Here is a 20,080-nt window from a genome sequence, read left to right on the forward strand (position 1 = left end):
ACAATCATCCCAACAACAATAACAACCGCAACAACAACAACAATCAGAAGCAGCTATGCCAAAGGTGTGAAAAGTATCACTCGGGGTTCTGCACCAAATTTTGTAACAAGTGTAAAAGAAATGGTCATAGCGCGGCGAAGTGTGAGGTCTACGGACCAGGGGTTAAAAGAACAAAAGGAACAAATGATGTCGGAACCAGTAATGGAGGAGCAAGTAGTGTCGGAGCAAGTTATGCCAATGTAGTTTGTTATAAATGTGGAAAACCGGGCCACATTATTAGAAATTTCCCGAACCAGGAGAACACGAATGGACAAGGCCGCGGAAGAGTTTTCAATATTAATGCGGCAGAGGCACAGGAAGACCCGGAGCTTGTTACGGGTACGTTTCTTATTGACAATAAATCTGCTTACATTTTATTTGATACGGGTGCGGATAGAAGCTATATGAATAGAGATTTTTGTGCTAAATTAAGTTGTTCATTGACGCCGTTGGATAGTAAATTTTTACTCGAATTAGTGAACGGTAAATTAATTTTAGCAGATTATATATGCCGGAATCGAGAAATTAAACTGGGTAGCGAAATATTTAAGATTGATTTGATACCAGTAGAGTTAGGGAGTTTTGATGTAATAGTTGGCATGGACTGGCTGAAGGAGATGAAAGCAGAGATCGTATGTTACAAAAATGCAATTCGCATTGTACGAGAAGAAGGAGAACCCTTAATGGTGTACGGAGAAAAGGGCAACACGAAGCTACATCTTATTAGTAATTTGAAGGCACAAAAACTAATAAGAAAAGGTTGCTATGCTGTTCTAGCACACGTCGAGAAAGTACAAACTGAAGAAAAGAGCATCAATGATGTTCCCGTCGCAAAATAATTTCCCGATGTATTTCCGAAAGAATTACCTGGATTACCCCCACATCGATCCGTTGAATTTCAAATAGATCTTGTACCAGGAGCTGCACCAATAGCTCGTGCTCCTTACAGACTCGCACCCAGCGAGATGAAAGAACTGCAAAGCCAACTGCAAGAACTATTAGAACGTGGTTTCATTCGACCAAGCACATCACCATGGGGAGCTCCTATTTTGTTTGTCAAGAAGAAGGATGGTACATTTAGGTTATGTATTGACTACAGAGAGTTGAACAAACTTACCATCAAAAGCCGTTATCCACTGCCGAGAATTGACGACTTATTTGATCAACTACAAGGCTCATCGGTTTATTTGAAAATCGATTTACGTTCTGGATATCATCAAATGCGAGTAAAGGAGGATGATATTCCAAAAATTGCTTTTAGGACGCGTTATGGTCATTACGAGTTTATGGTTATGCCGTTTGGATTGACTAACGCACCAGCTGTGTTCATGGACCTTATGAACCGAGTGTGTGGGCCATATCTTGAAAAGTTTGTCATTGTTTTCATCGATGACATACTTATTTACTCAAAGAATGATCAAGAGCACGAAGAACATTTGAGAAAAGTGCTAGAAGTATTGAGGAAAGAAAAACTGTACGCTAAGTTTTCAAAGTGTGTATTTTGGTTGGAAGAAGTTCAATTCCTCGGTCACATAGTGAACAAAGAAGGTATCCAGGTGGACCTGGCAAAGATCGAAACATTGAAAAGTGGGAAACCCCAAAAACTCCGAAGCATATACGTCAATTTTTAGGATTGGCTGGTTACTACAGAAGATTCATCCAAGATTTCTCCAAAATAGCAAAACCCTTGACTGCATTAACGCATAAAGGGAAGAAATTTGAATGGAAGGATGAACAAGAGAAGGCGTTTCAGTTATTAAAGAAAAAGTTAACTATGGCACCTATATTGTCATTACCTGAAGGGAATGATGATTTTGTGATATATTGTGACGCCTCAAAGCAAGGTCTCGGTTGTGTATTAATGCAACGAACGAAAATAATTCTTATGCGTCTAGACAATTGAAGATTCACGAACAGAATTATACGACGCATGATTTGGAATTAGGCGCGGTTGTTTTTGCATTAAAGACTTGGAGGCACTACTTATATGGGGTCAAAAGTATTATATATACCGACCACAAAAGTCTTCAACACATATTTAATCAGAAACAACTGAATATGAGGCAGCGCAAATGGATTGAATTGTTGAATGATTACGACTTTGAGATTCGTTATCACCCGGGAAAGGCAAATGTGGTAGCCGACGCCTTGAACAGAAAGGACAGAGAACCCATTCGAGTAAAAGCTATGAATATAATGATTCACACTAACCTTACTACTCAAATAAAGGAGGCGCAACAAGGAGTTTTAAAAGAGGGAAACTTAAAGGATGAAATACCCAAAGGATTGGAGAAGCATCTTAATATTCGGGAAGACGGAACCCGGTATAGGGCTGGAAGAATTTGGGTACCAAAATTTGGAGATATGAGAGAAATGGTACTTAGAGAAGCTCATAAAACCAGATACTCAATACATCTTGGAACGGGGAAGATGTACAAGGATCTCAAGAAACATTTTTGGTGGCCGGGTATGAAAGCCGATGTTGCTAAATATGTAGGAGAATGTTTGACGTGTTCTAAGGTCAAAGCTGAGCATCAGAAACCATCAGGTCTACTTCAACAACCCGAAATACCAGAATGGAAATGGAAAAACATTGCCATGGATTTCATCACTAAATTTTCAAGGACTGCAAGTGGTTTTGATACTATTTGGGTAATAGTTGATCGTCTCACCAAATCAGCACACTTCCTGCCAATGAGAGAAGATGACAAAATGGAGAAGTTGGCGCGATTGTATTTGAAGGAGGTTGTCTCCAGACATGGAATACCCATCTCTATTATCTCTGATAGGGATGGTAGATTTGTTTCAAGGTTCTGGCAGACGTTGCAACAAGCATTGGGGACTCGTCTAGACATGAGTACTGCCTATCATCCACAAACTGATGGGCAGAGTGAAAGGACGATACAAACGCTTGAAGAGATGCTACGAGCATGTGTTATTGATTTCGGAAACAGTTGGGATCGACATCTACCGTTAGCAGAATTTTCCTACAACAACAGCTACCATTCAAGCATTGAGATGGCGCCATTTGAATCACTTTATGGTAGAATGTGCAGGTCTCCGATTTGTTGGAGTGAAGTGGGGGATAGACAGATTACGGGTCCGGAGATAATACAAGAAACTACCGAGAAGATCATCCAAATTCAACAACGGTTGAAAACCGCCCAAAGTCAACAAAAGAGCTACGCCGACATTAAAAGAAAAGATATAGACTTTGAAATTGGAGAGATGGTCATGCTTAAAGTTGCACCTTGGAAAGGCGTTGTTCGATTTGGCAAATGAGGGAAATTAAATCCAAGGTATATTGGACCATTCAAGATTATAGATCGTGTCGGACCAGTAGCTTACCGACTTGAGTTACCTCAACAACTCGTGGCTGTACATAACACTTTCCACGTCTCGAATTTGAAAAAATGTTTTGCTAAAGAAGATCTCACTATTCCATTAGATGAAATCCAAATCAACGAAAAACTTCAATTCATCGAAGAACCCGTCGAAATAATGGATCATGAGGTTAAAAGACTTAAGCAAAACAAGATACCAATTGTTAAGGTTCGAAGGAATGCTCGTAGAGGACCCGAGTTCACCTGGGAGCATGAAGATCAGATGAAGAAGAAATACCCGCATCTATTTCCAGAAGATTCGTCAACACCTTCAACAGCTTAAAATTTCGGGACGAAATTTATTTAACGGGTAGGTACTGTAGTGACCCGAACTTTTCCATATTTATATATATTAATTGAGATTGATATTTACATGACTAAATGTTTCCAATGTGATAAGCAATCAAACTTGTTAAGACTTGATTAAATGAAATAAGTTTCATATAGACAATTGATCACCCAAGTTGATCGGCGATTCACGAACGTTACAAATTTGTAAAAACTACATGTTGTGGTATATATAGACATATATATATGGTTGACATGAGATTATTATGAGTAAGTATCTCACTAAGTATATTAACAATGTGTGATATACATAAGAAATGAGATTACTAAGTTAAGAAACTCGAAATGATATATATAACGATTATCGTTATGATAACGTCTACTAAATACATATGTATCATATTAAGATATTGATAAACTATATTTAACATGATAAAATGATATTTAAATATATCATTAAGTGTGTTAACAATGAACTACATATGTAAAAACAAGACTACTAACTTAATGATTTCGAAACGAGACATATATGTAACGATTATCGTTGTAACGACATTTAAATGTATATATATCATATTAAGATATATTAATATATCATAATATTATGATAATATAATAATTTAACATCTCATTAGATATAATAAACATTGGGTTAACAACATTTAACAAGATCGTTAACTTAAAGGTTTCAAATCAACATTTACATGTAACGACTAATGATGAATTAATGACTCAGTTAAAATGTATATACATGTAGTGTTTTAATGATGTTCATAACATCATTCGATTCATACATATAAAGCTATCTTATTCGAAGGTTTAAACTAGTAATAACTAGAACATAGTTTAGTTAATTCTAAACTTGTTCGCAAACAAAAGTTAATCCTTCTAACTTGACTTTTAAAATCAACTAAACACATGTTCTATATCTATATGATATGCTAACTTAATGATTTAAAACCTGAAAACACGAAAAATACCGTAAAACCGGATATACGCCGTCGTAGTAACACCGCGGGCTGTTTTGGGTTAGTTAATTAAAAACTATGATAAACTTTGATTTAAAAGTTGTTCTTCTGGGAAAATGATTTTTCTTATGAACATGAAACTATATCCAAAAATTATGGTTAAACTCAAAGTGAAAGTATGTTTTCCAAAATGGTCATCAAGATGTCGTTTTTTCGACGGAAATGACTACCTCTTTAATAATTGACATGTAACTTAAAATTCCGACTATAAACTTATACTTTTTCTGTATAGATTCATAAACTTAAGTTCAATATGAAACCATAGCAATTGGATTCACTCAAAACGGATTTAAAATGAAGAAGTTATGGGTAAAACAAGATTGGATATTTTTTGATTATTTTAGCTACGGGAAATGTTTAACAAATCTATACAAATCATATCCTAGCTAACTTATATTGTATTATACATGTATTCTAATATATTATGTAATCTTGGGATACCATAGACACGTATGCAAATGTTTTGACATATCATATCGACCCATGTATATATATTATTTGGAACAACCATAGACACTCTATATGCAGTAATGTTGGAGTTAACTATACAGGGTTGAGGTTGATTAGAAAAATATATATACTTTGAGTTGTAATCTAGCCTGGGACATGTATACACTGGGTCATTGATTGATTCAAGATAATATATATATCGATTTATTTCTGTACATCTAACTGTGGACAACTAGTTGTAGGTTACTAACGAGGACAGCTGACTTAATACACTCAAATCTTTAAAACATAATAAAAATGGTTGTAATTATATTTTGATCGTACTTTGATATATATGTACATATTTGTATAGGTTCGTGAATCGATCCGTGGCCAAGTCTTATTTTCGAGGAAGGAAATATCTGTGAAAGTGAGTTATAGTCCCACTTTTAAAATCTAATATTTTTGGGATGAGAATACATGCACGTTTTATAAATGATTTACAAAATAGACACAAGTACGTGAAACTACATTCTATGGTTGAATTATCAAAATCGAATATGCCCCTTTTTATTAAGTCTGGTAATCTAAGAATTAGGGAACATACACCCTAATTGACGCGAATCCTAAAGATAGATCTATTGGGCCTAACAAACCCCATCCAAAGTACCGGATGCTTTAGTACTTCAAAATTTATATCATATCCGAAGGGTGTCCTGGAATGATGGGGATATTCTTAAATATGCATCTTGTTAATGTCGGTTACCATGTGTTCACCATATGAATGATTTTTATCTCTATGCATGGGATGTGTATTGAAATATGAAATCTTGTGGTCTATTGTTATGATTTGATATATATATAGGTTAAACCTATAACTCACTAACATATTTGTTGACGTTTAAAGCATGTTTATTCTCAGGTGAATACTAAGAGCTTCCATTGTTGCATACTAAAATAAGGACAAGATTTGGAGTCCATGTTTGTATGATATTGTGTAAAAACTGCATTCAAGAAACATATGTCAATGTAATATATTTCTATTATAAACCATTATGTAATGGTCGTGTGTAAACAGTATATTTTAGATTATCATTATTTGATAATCTACGTAATGTTTTTAAAACCTTTATTGATAAAATAAAGGTTATGGTTGTTTTAAAAATGAATGCAGTCTTTGAAAAATGTCTCATATAGAGGTCAAAACCTCTCAACGAAATCAATTAATATGGAACGTTTATAATCAATATAAACGGGACATTTCAGTAGTGACCCGTCCTAATCCATCCGGACGAAGTCCATATCGATTATAAACGATTCATAATAGTTGATTACATCGCGAGGTACTTGACCTCTATATGATACATTTTACGAACATTGCATTCGTTTTTAAAAGACAAACATGCTTTACATCGAAAGTTTACGGCATGCATATCATTTCATAATATATCCAACTATAATTGACTTAATAATAATCTTGATGAACTCAATGACTCGAATGCAACGTCTTTTGAAATATGTCATGAATGACTCCAAGTAATATCTCTAAAATGAACAAATGCACAGCGGAAGATTTCTTTCGTACCTGAGAATAAACATGCTTTCAAGTGTCAACCAAAAGGTTGGTGAGTTCATTAGTTTTATCATAAATAATCATTTCATAATTTTAATAGACCACAAGATTTCATATTTCCATTTCTCATAAACATACGTCCCATATATAGAGACAAAAATATCATTCATATGGATTGAACACCTGGTAACCGACGTTAACTTAATGCATAGAATATCCCCAAGACAGAATCTCTCGTCTGTATAATAATCTCGAAGTACTAAAGCATTCGTACCCCGAATGGGACTTGTCAAGGTCCATAGATCTATCTTTAGGATTCGCGTCAATCAGGGGCCATTTCCCTAAATTCTTAGGTTACCAGACTTGAAGGGCGATATTCGGTTTAATAATCCAACCATAGAATGTAATTTTAAGTACTTGTGTCTATTCCGTAAAACAGTTATAAAAGCAGAGCATGTATTCTCAGTCCCAAAAATATATATTGCAAAAGCATTTAAAAAGGGAGCAAATGAAACTCACGCAAAAATCAGTTTAGTATTTTTATCCATTTCATAAAACAGTTATAAAGCAGCGCATGTATTCTCAGCCCAAAAATGTAAAGAGTAAAAGGGATCATATGAAACTCATCTAATGTATTTTGTAGTAAAAATACATGGGATGACATTTAACAATGCAGGGTTGACCTCAGATTCACGAACCTATATCATTTGTATATCTATTAAAACATATAATCGTAATCGAACAAGTTTATATATATTATTATTAATAATATACATGTTATCTCATATGTTATATAGATATAGATAAATTTAATATATTTAGTTTATATATTTATATAGCTAATATAACAATTTATTTTAGGGTTTATACATGATCAAAATATATATTTATCTATATAATGTTAATATGTAGTTATATGAGATGTTAATATCGTTATAGTATATGTACTAAATATATTTTGTATAAAAATGTTTATTTGTTAAAAATGATAGTTTTTATATTAGTGAGTTACTAATAATAATAACTTTATTAATAATGATAATACTAATAATAATAATGATATCGTTAATAATGATAATAATAATCCTAAACATGTTAATAATAATAACACACATATTAGTAATGATATTAATTTTAGTAATAATAATATATATCATCATTGTAATTATAATCGTATTAATAATAATTTATATTTACTACTTGTATTAGTAATACTAATAATAATAGTAATAATTTTAATACTTATGCAAGTGATAATAATAAAAATCTTTATAACACTAATAATAACAAAAATAACAACACTAACACTAACAATAATAATAATAATAATAATAATAATAATAATAATAATAATAATAATAATAATAATAATAATAATAATAATAATAATAGAAATGGAAATAAAATATATATATATACCCTTTTAAAACTTCCACCAAAAAGAAAAGCCCACGAAAGGACTCGAACCGGCGACCTCTCGAAACCCGACACTAACCCTTAACCATCACTCTGCTGTGTATTTTTCTGATTTATATTGAATCCCATATATATTAAACTCGTATGTTTAACAGTGACCTTCTTCCTCTCCTTCTTCCTCAAAACAAAACGATTAGAATCAATCAAATAATAATCAAAATGCTTTAAAACTTTAATTCAAACAAAATCAAATGGAATGGGTGAGTTCTTTATCAACAGAAATCGAAGATTTTATAAAAACAAAACACAGCAGGTATGAAGAACACATTTTAGAACATGAAATCGAATTAGACTTTCTAGGAAGTTTTAGATTACGACTTCTAAATGAAATAAGTTCCAAATCAGTTTAATAAACTTTCTGGGTCATTAGTTTAAGTTGAAACACCAAACTGATCACGAATTTCTCTAAGAACAGGAGATTTGACTTTTTGAATTTTAACGTTTGACTCCAAAATTTGAATTCAATAAGAGGAATTGGAAATTGAAATTTTACAGAAAGTATCACGACATGATTTTGATCACTTCTGTATTTTTATATTTTAAAAAAATTGAATTCGAGTTTGTTGATTAAAGCATGTACGAACAGAGGTATATGAGTAAAAAAAAATATTTCTGTTTATTTTAATAGATAAAATCTAACACTTGCTATTTATAATTGATATAGAAGATGAAAAAATCGAATACTTTCCTAACAGCTCCTGAACTGATCGAATATATATCGGATAAGTGCATCGACATTCATACACACACAAGGAGAGAAAAAAATAAAATAAATAAAGTGGAAAGGGTTGTTAAAGACTTTGGTTGTATTGTGAATTGAATTTCGACATATAACAAGATTAAAGACTGAAACAAAATTTTAAAAAGGCTGATATTGATGTTCAACGATTTTTGTAACACTCTGTAAGTCTTCTTTTATATATATATATATATATATATATATATATATATATATATATATATATTAATAAATAATAATTATATTATTAATTTTAATGATAATAAAATGTATCATTTTTTAATAGTAATAATGATCATATTTATAATTGTAAGTATATAGATAAAGATACTAAATATAATAATAGAATTAATTATATCATTAATAATAATAATAATAATATCAATTAATAAAGTGTAATAGAAAATATTAATATGATAATCATAATTATAAAAATGATAATAATAGTATTATCAATGATAATAATAATAATGATTTTTAATGATAAAGGTAATAATAATTTGATAATTATACAAATATTAATTAAGATAAATACTGTTATTTGTATCAAATTTCATATCCATATTTTTATATTACAATTAATAATGTTAATAACACAGATATTAATATTAATGAAAGTAATAATAATAATAATATTAATATAACATTTATCTTAATTTATAATTAAATATATTAATATATTAATTCATTAAATATGTAATATTTACTTGTTATATAACATATATATTTAATAACATACATTTAATATTTAATATTTATATTTTTTAACACCATATACATGTAATCATTAATTATATAGAAATGATATTCATAGATATATCTGTATATATATATATATATATATATATATATACACACTACATATTTAATTACTCAAAATTGTTCGTAAATCGTTGGAATTGGTCGAAGTCAAATGAATGTACGAAAATAGTTCAAAAATTTTGAGACGCAACATATCAGACTTTGCTTATCGTGTCAAGACTATATAAAGATTAAGTTTAAATTTGGTCGGAAGTTTCCGGATCGTCACAGTACCTACCCGTTAAAGAAATTTCATCCCAAAATTTGGTCGAGGTCATCATGACTAACGATATGAATGTTTTTATGAGGAATATGAGTTGATAAATAGACTTTTTATCACTGTTGAGTAATATGGATAAGATAATTCAATTACTCGAAGGGTACGAGTGAAACTATCACAAAATAGTGAAATGAGAAAGACAAGTTTCATCATAACTTTTGAATAGTCATGGTTGAATTCTGAAAATAAGATTCATCTTATCTTTTAACATTGTCTAGGTTGAATTCCGGAATTCAAGGGATTCACAGCAAATCTTTGAAATCTAAAAGATTTGATTCTTCGGCGAATAAGAAAAATAGAATTTCTTTAATTAAATGCGATGATCTGCCTTGATTGCTTTGTCTGATAATTCCATTATAAATTTACCCCTTCCGTTTCATTACTTTCACCACTTCGATACTTTCTTTCAAATTCATATATCCAAAAGATTATAATATTGCTTAATCCGATTCTAATCCTTGTTCTTATTCTGACCATCGTAATGATCGTTCTTCTTTTCCAACTCCCACCGAAAGAATCTGTTTATTTCTACTATGCTCTAGGGATTATTGTATTTATAATCCTCTCATGTCTTTATATAGATATACGCACTGATATTCACGGTTTGTAATTTCAGTGTTGTTGGGCTTTGTATTTCCCTTATATATCGGAGTTTCATGCTCTTGTCTTCTTTTCCCGATTGTAAGTCAAGTGAATAATGGTCCAAAATTCGTAGGTATGGAGTTTCGAATTATCATAATATACAAGGTAGAAAGGAAAGATAGTAGCACGATTTGATTTATCAAATTACCAGATATCAAGAGAAAAGATAGAACTAACAAGAACATATGTTTCTTGATATGTTTATAGATTTGATAAAATGTAAGAGTCGTGTAACATGGCACGTGATGACGTTATGATCTGTGAATCATCACGTTCCATTAGAAACTCAGCATGACTCATTGTAATATAATCATGTTGATCAAGTGTCATTATATTATACTAACTCATGCATCAATTTCCAACACTACTTCAAAATCATTCATAATTCAAACTCGATTTTTTTTAAGGAATTTAGAAACTAAAGTAGTTTCTTTTATGACGTAATATAGATAGCACGAAGAGATAAATAATTTCGGACAAGAATATTTATGAAAATATCCTCAGAAATATCGAAGATATTTATGATGATATTTTGGAATTTCTAAGTTCGAGGTTGATGAAGAAAGATTTTCCGCAAGATTTTAACATGAGTACGGAGCAAGATATTCATTGAAGGTTTCATCGGATCCAGAATTACCTGGTTTCTTTGAATATAGGGTATGGTCCTTGTATTTGTCCTTGGTCTCCTTCGTGGTTAGCTCAATCCGTTTTCTAGTTCCAATTTTTCTGAGCTTTTTCAACATACTATTGTTTATCATCAAACTTCCGATGGTTAAGGTCGTTTACGGTTGTCTACATTTTCTGCTGCTTCATTCAGCTTTTTCATCATTCAGATTATTGATTTGTAGACTGAGTGCTTTTCAGAACTTCAGAATAAAAGATCAAAATTCTAATAGATAAATGTTATATGGATACATATAATTATTGATGTGGAAGCATTTCGAGACTCACAATACATATTTGCTGATTCCTGGTAATTGGTATGACAATTCTTGTTACAAAATGCGGATAAGTACATGATGAGACTTCAATAGATAAATATAGTGATTTGTCGGAGAGATTTAAGCCAAGGAGCAACGAGGTTGCTGGTACGTCTACTGGTAATATGATGGAATATAAAAGGTTCCCCGGTAACAATAAAAGAGCACACATATATATCAAGGTTATAATAAGGTTGTTTAGAACGAAAAGTCGAAGTTGACTTGTTGGAGCTGTGACAAAATTTACTACCTTGAAAAGGGATTGTAAAGTTATTTTGGATAATAATAATGCTAAAGGATCTAACACATATACATGTTAAACGTTTACTCAGGTTCCGAGTGTTTTCAGGTGCATAGCTATATGCATCACTCTTTCCTTCCGTAAATGATGTGCGGTTGGTTCATCCTCTCGATTGAGATGTTTTCAAGAATCATGAAAGGTTTGAACGCAGATTGTAATCGTCAAGATACAAATGAGGTTTAAGATGAAATCAAGTGGCAAACTTGAAGAAATGTTTAGTTTCATATGTTATAATCAATATTTTAATTCATTTTTAATTGTCCAATCTTGATAGTCCACAGTCGATAGTCCACAGTAACAGTCCAATAATTCATATATAGTTATATATATAATATTCGAATTAATTAATACGTGTCGTGACCCGTATACGTCTCAGACTCGATCATAACTCAAACTATATATATTATTGTAGAATCAACCTTAACCCTGTATAGCTAACTCCAGCATTACTGCATATATAGTGTGTATGGTTATTCCAAATAATATATATAGATGCGTCGATATGATATATCAAAACCTTGTATACGTGTCCCGATATTTAAAGTGCGTAAAATAAATAACATAAATTAAATGACGATAAATAAAGTGCGTAAAGTAAATAACAGAAATTAAATGACGATAAATAAAATTGCGAGAATTAAAATTGCGATAAATAAAATGCGATAAATAAATTGCGATAAATAAATTGCGATAAATAAAATGTAATCAGTTAGCTAGGAATAGTTAGCTAGGAATAGTTAGCTAGGAACAGTTAGCGTGGATTCTTAACAAAATTTCTCATAATTAATTTGTTTCTAACAAATTTTATTTTGTCCAATGTTTTCTTCATTATGCCACTTGTTGGATTCTGATAAATCAAAATCCAAATATAAAATTGAATGAAAATGGTTATTCTGTGGTGAACAGATTCGTATATCTTATGGATGTAACTGACTATTGAATCAGATTCGAAGAATGTATAGTGTAACTTATTAATGTGAAATCTAAATATTCCTCGGGTATTACCTACCCGTTAAAATATTTTCATCATTAACAGTTTTGTACGAAAGAATTTTTAATTACAATCTTTATGAAAACATATATATATATATATATATATATATATATATATATATATATATATATATATATATATATATATTTCCTTCAGATGTAATCATGGATTTAATGAGTTAATATGATATTAATCTCATTTGATTTTTCGGTTGGAACTAGAATGAATAATATCTAAAACTTTAGAGATTACATAATCGCCGTGAAGAACGAAGATAATGGATGTACAACGATACGTAGAATGATGATTATACTCGAGGTATAGAATGAGATGTTGAGGCATGGATTGTTGATGGTACTGGTGCTGTTACTAATGGTACTGTTGGTGCCGGTAATGTTGTTGAACCTGGTATGTTTTGCACTATATTTTCCAAGGCTACAACTCGGGCGCGAAGCTCGTTGACTTCTTCTATTATACCGGGATGATTGTCGGTTCGGATGAGTGGATGAATGAGGTTTAGAATTTGGGACATCATATAATCGTTGTGAGATATCCTGGCAATGAGAGTGAATATGGTCTTTCGTACATGTTCGCCGGTAAGTGCTCCAGGTTCTCCACCAAGAGGTGAATTTGGTTGATGGAAAGGATCACCTTCTTTTTGTCTCCAATGATTAAGTAGGCTACGAACCCATCAGATGAATTGGTTGATTCATTCTGGTGACACTGCTTTTGGAGCTTAGGTGAAACTCCATATCGGAATAGCTGTCGGAATTCGAGGAATTCGAACTGGTTGAGGGATTCATCTCGTACGATCAGACGAAGGATTTTTCGATAAGAAATAGTTTATAGGATGTAGATTAGTACCTTGCAATACATAATTTACATATGCATATATTATACTAAAATCCCATAAGTTACGGAGAAATCTACGGAAGCTGTCAGGCAAAGGTAACAATAACAGATACGCTAAGATATGAATTTATCTATACACTGTCTATGCAATAGAGGCAGTAAGACATGTCTAGACTAAGAATGATAAGCAGGTAATTTCCTAAGGATGATAAACAGATGATTTCCGACTATAAGTGATAAGCAAAACTTTTGACATGCAGACACGGTCGAAGTCCAGACTCACTAATGCATCTAAACAACTATCAGTTAGACACACTAATGCAAGACCTGGTTCGCTAAGACCACCGCTCTGATACCAAATTTAGTGACCCGTCCTAATCTATCCAGACGAAGTCCATATCGATTATAAACGATTCATAATAATTGATTACATCGCGAGGTACTTGATCTCTATATGATACATTTTACAAACATTGCATTCATTTTTAAAAGACAAACTTGCTTTACATCGAAAGTTTACGGCATGCATATCATTTCATAATATATCCAACTATAATTGACTTAATAATAATCTTGATGAACTCAATGACTCGAATGCAACGTCTTTTGAAATATGTCATGAATGACTCCAAGTAATATCTCTAAGATGAACAAATGCACAGCGGAAGATTTCTTTCGTACCTGAGAATAAACATGCTTTCAAGTGTCAACCAAAAGGTTGGTGAGTTCATTAGTTTTATCATAAATAATCATTTCATAATTTTAATAGACCACAAGATTTTTTATTTCCATTTCTCATAAACATACGTCCCATACATAGAGACAAAAATATCATTCATATGGATTGAACACCTGGTAACCGACGTTAACTTAATGCATAGAATATCCCCAAAACAGAACCTCTCGTCTGTATAATAATCTTGAAGTACTAAAGCATTCGTACCCCGAATGGGACTTGTCAAGGTCCATAGATCTATCTTTAGGATTGGAATCAATCAGGGGCCATTTCCCTAAATTCTTAGGTTACCAGACTTGAAGGGCGATATTCGGTTTAATAATCCAACCATAGAATGTAATTTTAAATACTTGTGTCTATTCCGTAAAACAGTTATAAAAGCAGTGCATGTATTCTCAGTCCCAAAAATATATATTGCAAAAGCATTTAAAAAGGGAGCAAATGAAACTCACGCAAAAATCAGTTTTAGTATTTTTATCCATTTCATAAAACAGTTATAAAGCAACGCATGTATTCTCAGCCCAAAAATGTAAAGAGTAAAAGGGATCATATGAAACTTACCTAATGTATTTTGTAGTAAAAATACATGGGACGACATTTAACAATGCAGGGTTGACCTCAGATTCACGAACCTATATCATTTGTATATCTATTAAAACATATAATCGTAATCGAACAAGTTTATATATATTATTAATAATAATATACATGTTATCTCATATGTTATATAGATATAGATAAATTTAATATATTTAGTTTATATATTTATATAGCTAATATAACAATTTATTTTAGGGTTTATACATGATAAAAATATATATTTATCTATATAATGTTAATATGTAGTTATATGAGATGTTAATATCGTTATAGTATATGTACTAAATATATTTTGTATAAAAATGTTTATTTGTTAAAAATGATAGTTTTTATATTAGTGAGTTACTAATAATAATAACTTTATTAATAATGATAATACTAATAATAATAATGATATCGTTAATAATGATAATAATAATCCTAAACATGTTAATAATAATAACACACATATTAGTAATGATATTAATTTTAGTAATAACAATATATATCATCATTGTAATTATAATCGTATTAATAATAATTTATATTTACTACTTGTATTAGTAATACTAATAATAATAGTAATAATTTTAATACGTATGCAAGTGATAATAATAATAATCTTTATAACACTAATAATAAGAAAAATATCAACACTAACAATAATAATAATAATAATAATAATAATAATAATAATAATAATAATAATAATAATAATAATAATAATAATAATAATAATAATAATAGTAATAATAATAATAGAAATGGAAATAAAATATATATATACCCTTTTAAAACTTCCACCAAAAAGAAAAGCCCACGAAGGGACTCGAACCGGCGACCTCTCGAAACCCGACATTAACCCTTAACCATCGCTCTGCTGTGTATTTTTCTGATTTATATTGAATCCCATTTATATTAAACCCGTATATTTAACAGTGACCTTCTTCCCCTCCCTCTTCCTCAAAACAAAATGATTAGAATCAATCAAATAATAATCAAAATGCTTTAAAACTTTAATTCAAACAAAATCAAATGGAATGGGTGAGTTCTTTATCAACAGAAATCGAAGATTTTATAAAAACAAAACACAGCAGGTATGAAGAACACATTTTAGAACATGAAATCGAATTAGACTTTCTAGGAAGTTTTAGATTACGACTTCTAAATGAAATAAGTTCCAAATCAGTTTAATAAACTTTCTGGGTCATTAGTTTAAGTTGAAACACCAAACTGATCACGAATTTCTCTAAGAACAGGAGATTTGACTTTTTGAATTTTAACGTTTGACTCTAAAATTTGAATTCAATAAGAGGAATTGGAAATTGAAATTTTACAGAAAGTATCACGACATGATTTTGATCACTTCTGCATTTTTATATTTTAAAAAAAAATCGAATTCGAGTTTGTTGATTAAAGCATGTACGAACAGAGGTATATGAGTAAAAAAAAAATATTTCTGTTTATTTTAACAGATAAAATCTAACACTTGCTGTTTATAATTGATATTGAAGATGAAGAAATCGAATACTTTCCTAACAGCTCCTGAACTGATCAAATATATATCGGATAAGTGCATCGACATTCATACCCAGACAAGGAGAGAAAAAAATAAAATAAATAAAGTGGAAAGGGTTGTTAAAGACTTTGGTTGTATTGTGAATTGAATTTCGACATTTAACAAGATTAAAGACAGAAACAAAATTTTAAAAAGGCTGATATTGATGTTCAACGACTTTTGTAACACTCTGTACATCTTCTTATATATATATATATATATATATATATATATATATATATATATATATATATATATATATATATATATATTAATAAATAATAATTATATTATTAATTTTAATGATAATAAAATGTATCATTTTTTAATAGTAATAATGATCATATTTGTAATTGTAAGTATATAGATAAAGATACTAAATATAATAATAGAATTAATTATATCATTAATAATAATAATATCAATTAATAAAGTGTAATAGAAAATATTAATATGATAATCATAATTATAAAAATGACAATAATAGTATTATCAATGATAATAATAATAATGATTTTTAATGATAAAGGTAATAATAATTTAATAATTATACAAATATTAAGTAAGATAAATACTGTTATTTGTATCAAATTTCATATCCATATTTTTATATTACAATTAATAATGTTAATAACACAGATATTAATATTAATGAAAGTAATAATATTAATATTAATATTAATATAACATTTATCTTAATTTATAATTAAATATATTAATATATTAATTCATTAAATATGTAATATTTACTTGTTATATAACATATATATTTAATAACATACATTTAATATTTAATATTTATCGAAGTCAAATGAATGTACGAAAATAGTTCAAAAATTTTGAGACGCAACATATCGGACTTTGCTTTTCGTGTCGAGACTATATAAAGATTAAGTTTAAATTTGGTCAAAAGTTTTCGGGTCGTCACACATTATGCATATAATCAATCACATAATCAAGTTGGTCAACCAACTCACTCACCTTCCTAGTGTCATTTTGACCCATAGTGCAATTTCGACCCATTTGCACCCTTAACCCTTAACCCTAATATTAGGTCAACTTTGCCAAAACCCTAACACTAGCCAAACATGGTCTTAATACACTTCTTAACGCAAGGTTAGTGTGTTTTCAGACTCATTTAACCACCTAGGTCACCCAAGACTCATTTGACCTATTTCAAGGTTAACACACCCATTTGGGTCACCCATAACCCAAATAACACCCATTCACTTAACCACAAGGTGTGCTAGTGATTTACATACCCATTTAAGACCCATAAACTCATTTATCATTTCAAAACCCTAGGTTAGTTATCTTTGAGTCCTCATGACTCAATCTTACCCAAAAACCCCCAAATCACCAACAAATGGGTTTTAAGTTCATCACTAACCCAAACCCTAACCCTTAAATTATTAAAATAAGGAAATCAAGTTTAGACTTACCACCACAATCAAAACGTAGCTAGAGACTAGATGAACAACTTTAATACTCGAGCTTAAACCCGAAATAAGCTTCTTCCTCCTTTGATTGAGATTTCTCACACTAAAAACTTCCTCTCTCTCTAGAATTGAAGTGGAAAGGAAAAGGTAGTTGAAAATGGAGCAATGGCACCCCCAAAACTGATCTTGTGGCCTTAAACTCGTCCCACATATGAAAATACCAAATTGCCCCCTTTAAAATATCTAAGAAAAACGGAATGAGCTGTCAGCCCTATCTGCGCGACGCGCGTCCCAATGCGCGTTGCGCATTACTTCAACCACGACTTCAACAACCATTTTAATTATATACAAATATGTTTAAACCGGTTTCGGGTCTTACAACTCTCCCCCACTTGATTCGGATTGCGTCCTCGCAATCCAAGCCGCATGACAAACAGGAAGATACACCAACACAAACTCTTCGGATTCCCACGTGAACTCGAAACCCTTTTGATGACGCCATTGAACTTTAAAAGTCCTCACCTCTTTGTTACGCAACATTTTAACCTTTTCATCAAGAATGGCAATCGGTTCCTCGACATATTATAACTTGTTGTTCAAAGAAATCTCATCCAACGGTACCCACGTCGAGTCATCCGCAAGACACTTACGGAGGTGGGAAACATGGAATGTGTTATGAATCCCCGCAAGCTCTTCGGGTAACTCCAATCTATACGCGACCTCACCAACACGATCCAAGATCTTAAAAGGGCCAATAAATCGAGGAGCTAACTTTCCCCGCTTTCGAAACCGTATAATACCCTTCCATGGTGAAACCCTTAAGCATCACCATGTCACCTTCTTGGAACTCAATAGGTCGCCTCCGCTTATCGGCATAAAATTTCTGTCTATCTTGCGCCGCCTTTAATCGAGCCCGAATCATCTCGATTTTACAATTCGTCTCTAAAACCAAACGGGTACTCCCGATTTCCTTTTTTCCCACCTCACCTCAAAAAATCGGAGTTCGACACCTTCGCTCATAAAGCATCTCATAAGGTGGCATCCCGATACTAGTATGTAACTATTGTTGTACGAGAATTCCACCAAAGGTAAGTGTTCATCCCAACTACCACCAAAATCAATGACACAAGCCCATAATGTGACGCCCCATAAAAAACCATCATGTACGAATCGTCAACAACAGGTCCATTACACGGTATAATACTACATGCTGTTTTAAAACGAGTTTTGCATTCATGGAAAGATAATGTTTTTACAAAAGATAACGTGACACAAAGGTCGTTACAAAGTCATTATTCAAAATAACATAAGTTGCGAATGCAAAATAAAAGTTCCATGATTGAGACATCTCTAAGTAATGCAGGGAAGTCTAACACAGCGAGTCTGTAACAGCAAGTCTATATAACACCAAGACAACAAGTCTAACAGCGGAAGCAACAACGTCTAAGCATCTGAGAAATACACGCTTAAAAGTCAACACGAATGTTGGTGAGTTATAGTTTGTATTCAATAATGTAATGTAGACCACGAGATTTCATATTCAAAACAGTATGAAAAGTATATGCTTATCTGTGGGCACCCGGTAACTAACTTAACGTAATATTAATACCCCCTAAAAGTACACTTGGCGAGTGCGTATGTCCTCGAAGTATAAAATACCCGTTAAATGCTAGCGCGACTAGCCCGAGTGGGGATGTCAAACCCTATGGATCCATATCTAATATTCGCGTTCACCGGTTCAAAAACTAATGTTTAAACGTTACCGTGCTAAGAGGAATATTTGTGCCGTTATATCACCCACACATATATAAAGTTTAAGTACTCGTGTCTAGTATGTAAAACATAAAAAACGCATGTATTCTCAGTCCCAAAAATAGTAAAGTAAAAAAGAGAAGCTATAACTCACAGTGAATGTGCAGTAAAAGTCGATATGAAAATTATGCAGGTAGTAAGTCGGTCCGAA

The sequence above is a fragment of the Rutidosis leptorrhynchoides genome, chromosome 6 (genome assembly GCF_046630445.1).
Source record: "Rutidosis leptorrhynchoides isolate AG116_Rl617_1_P2 chromosome 6, CSIRO_AGI_Rlap_v1, whole genome shotgun sequence".
Taxonomy (NCBI): domain Eukaryota; kingdom Viridiplantae; phylum Streptophyta; class Magnoliopsida; order Asterales; family Asteraceae; genus Rutidosis; species Rutidosis leptorrhynchoides.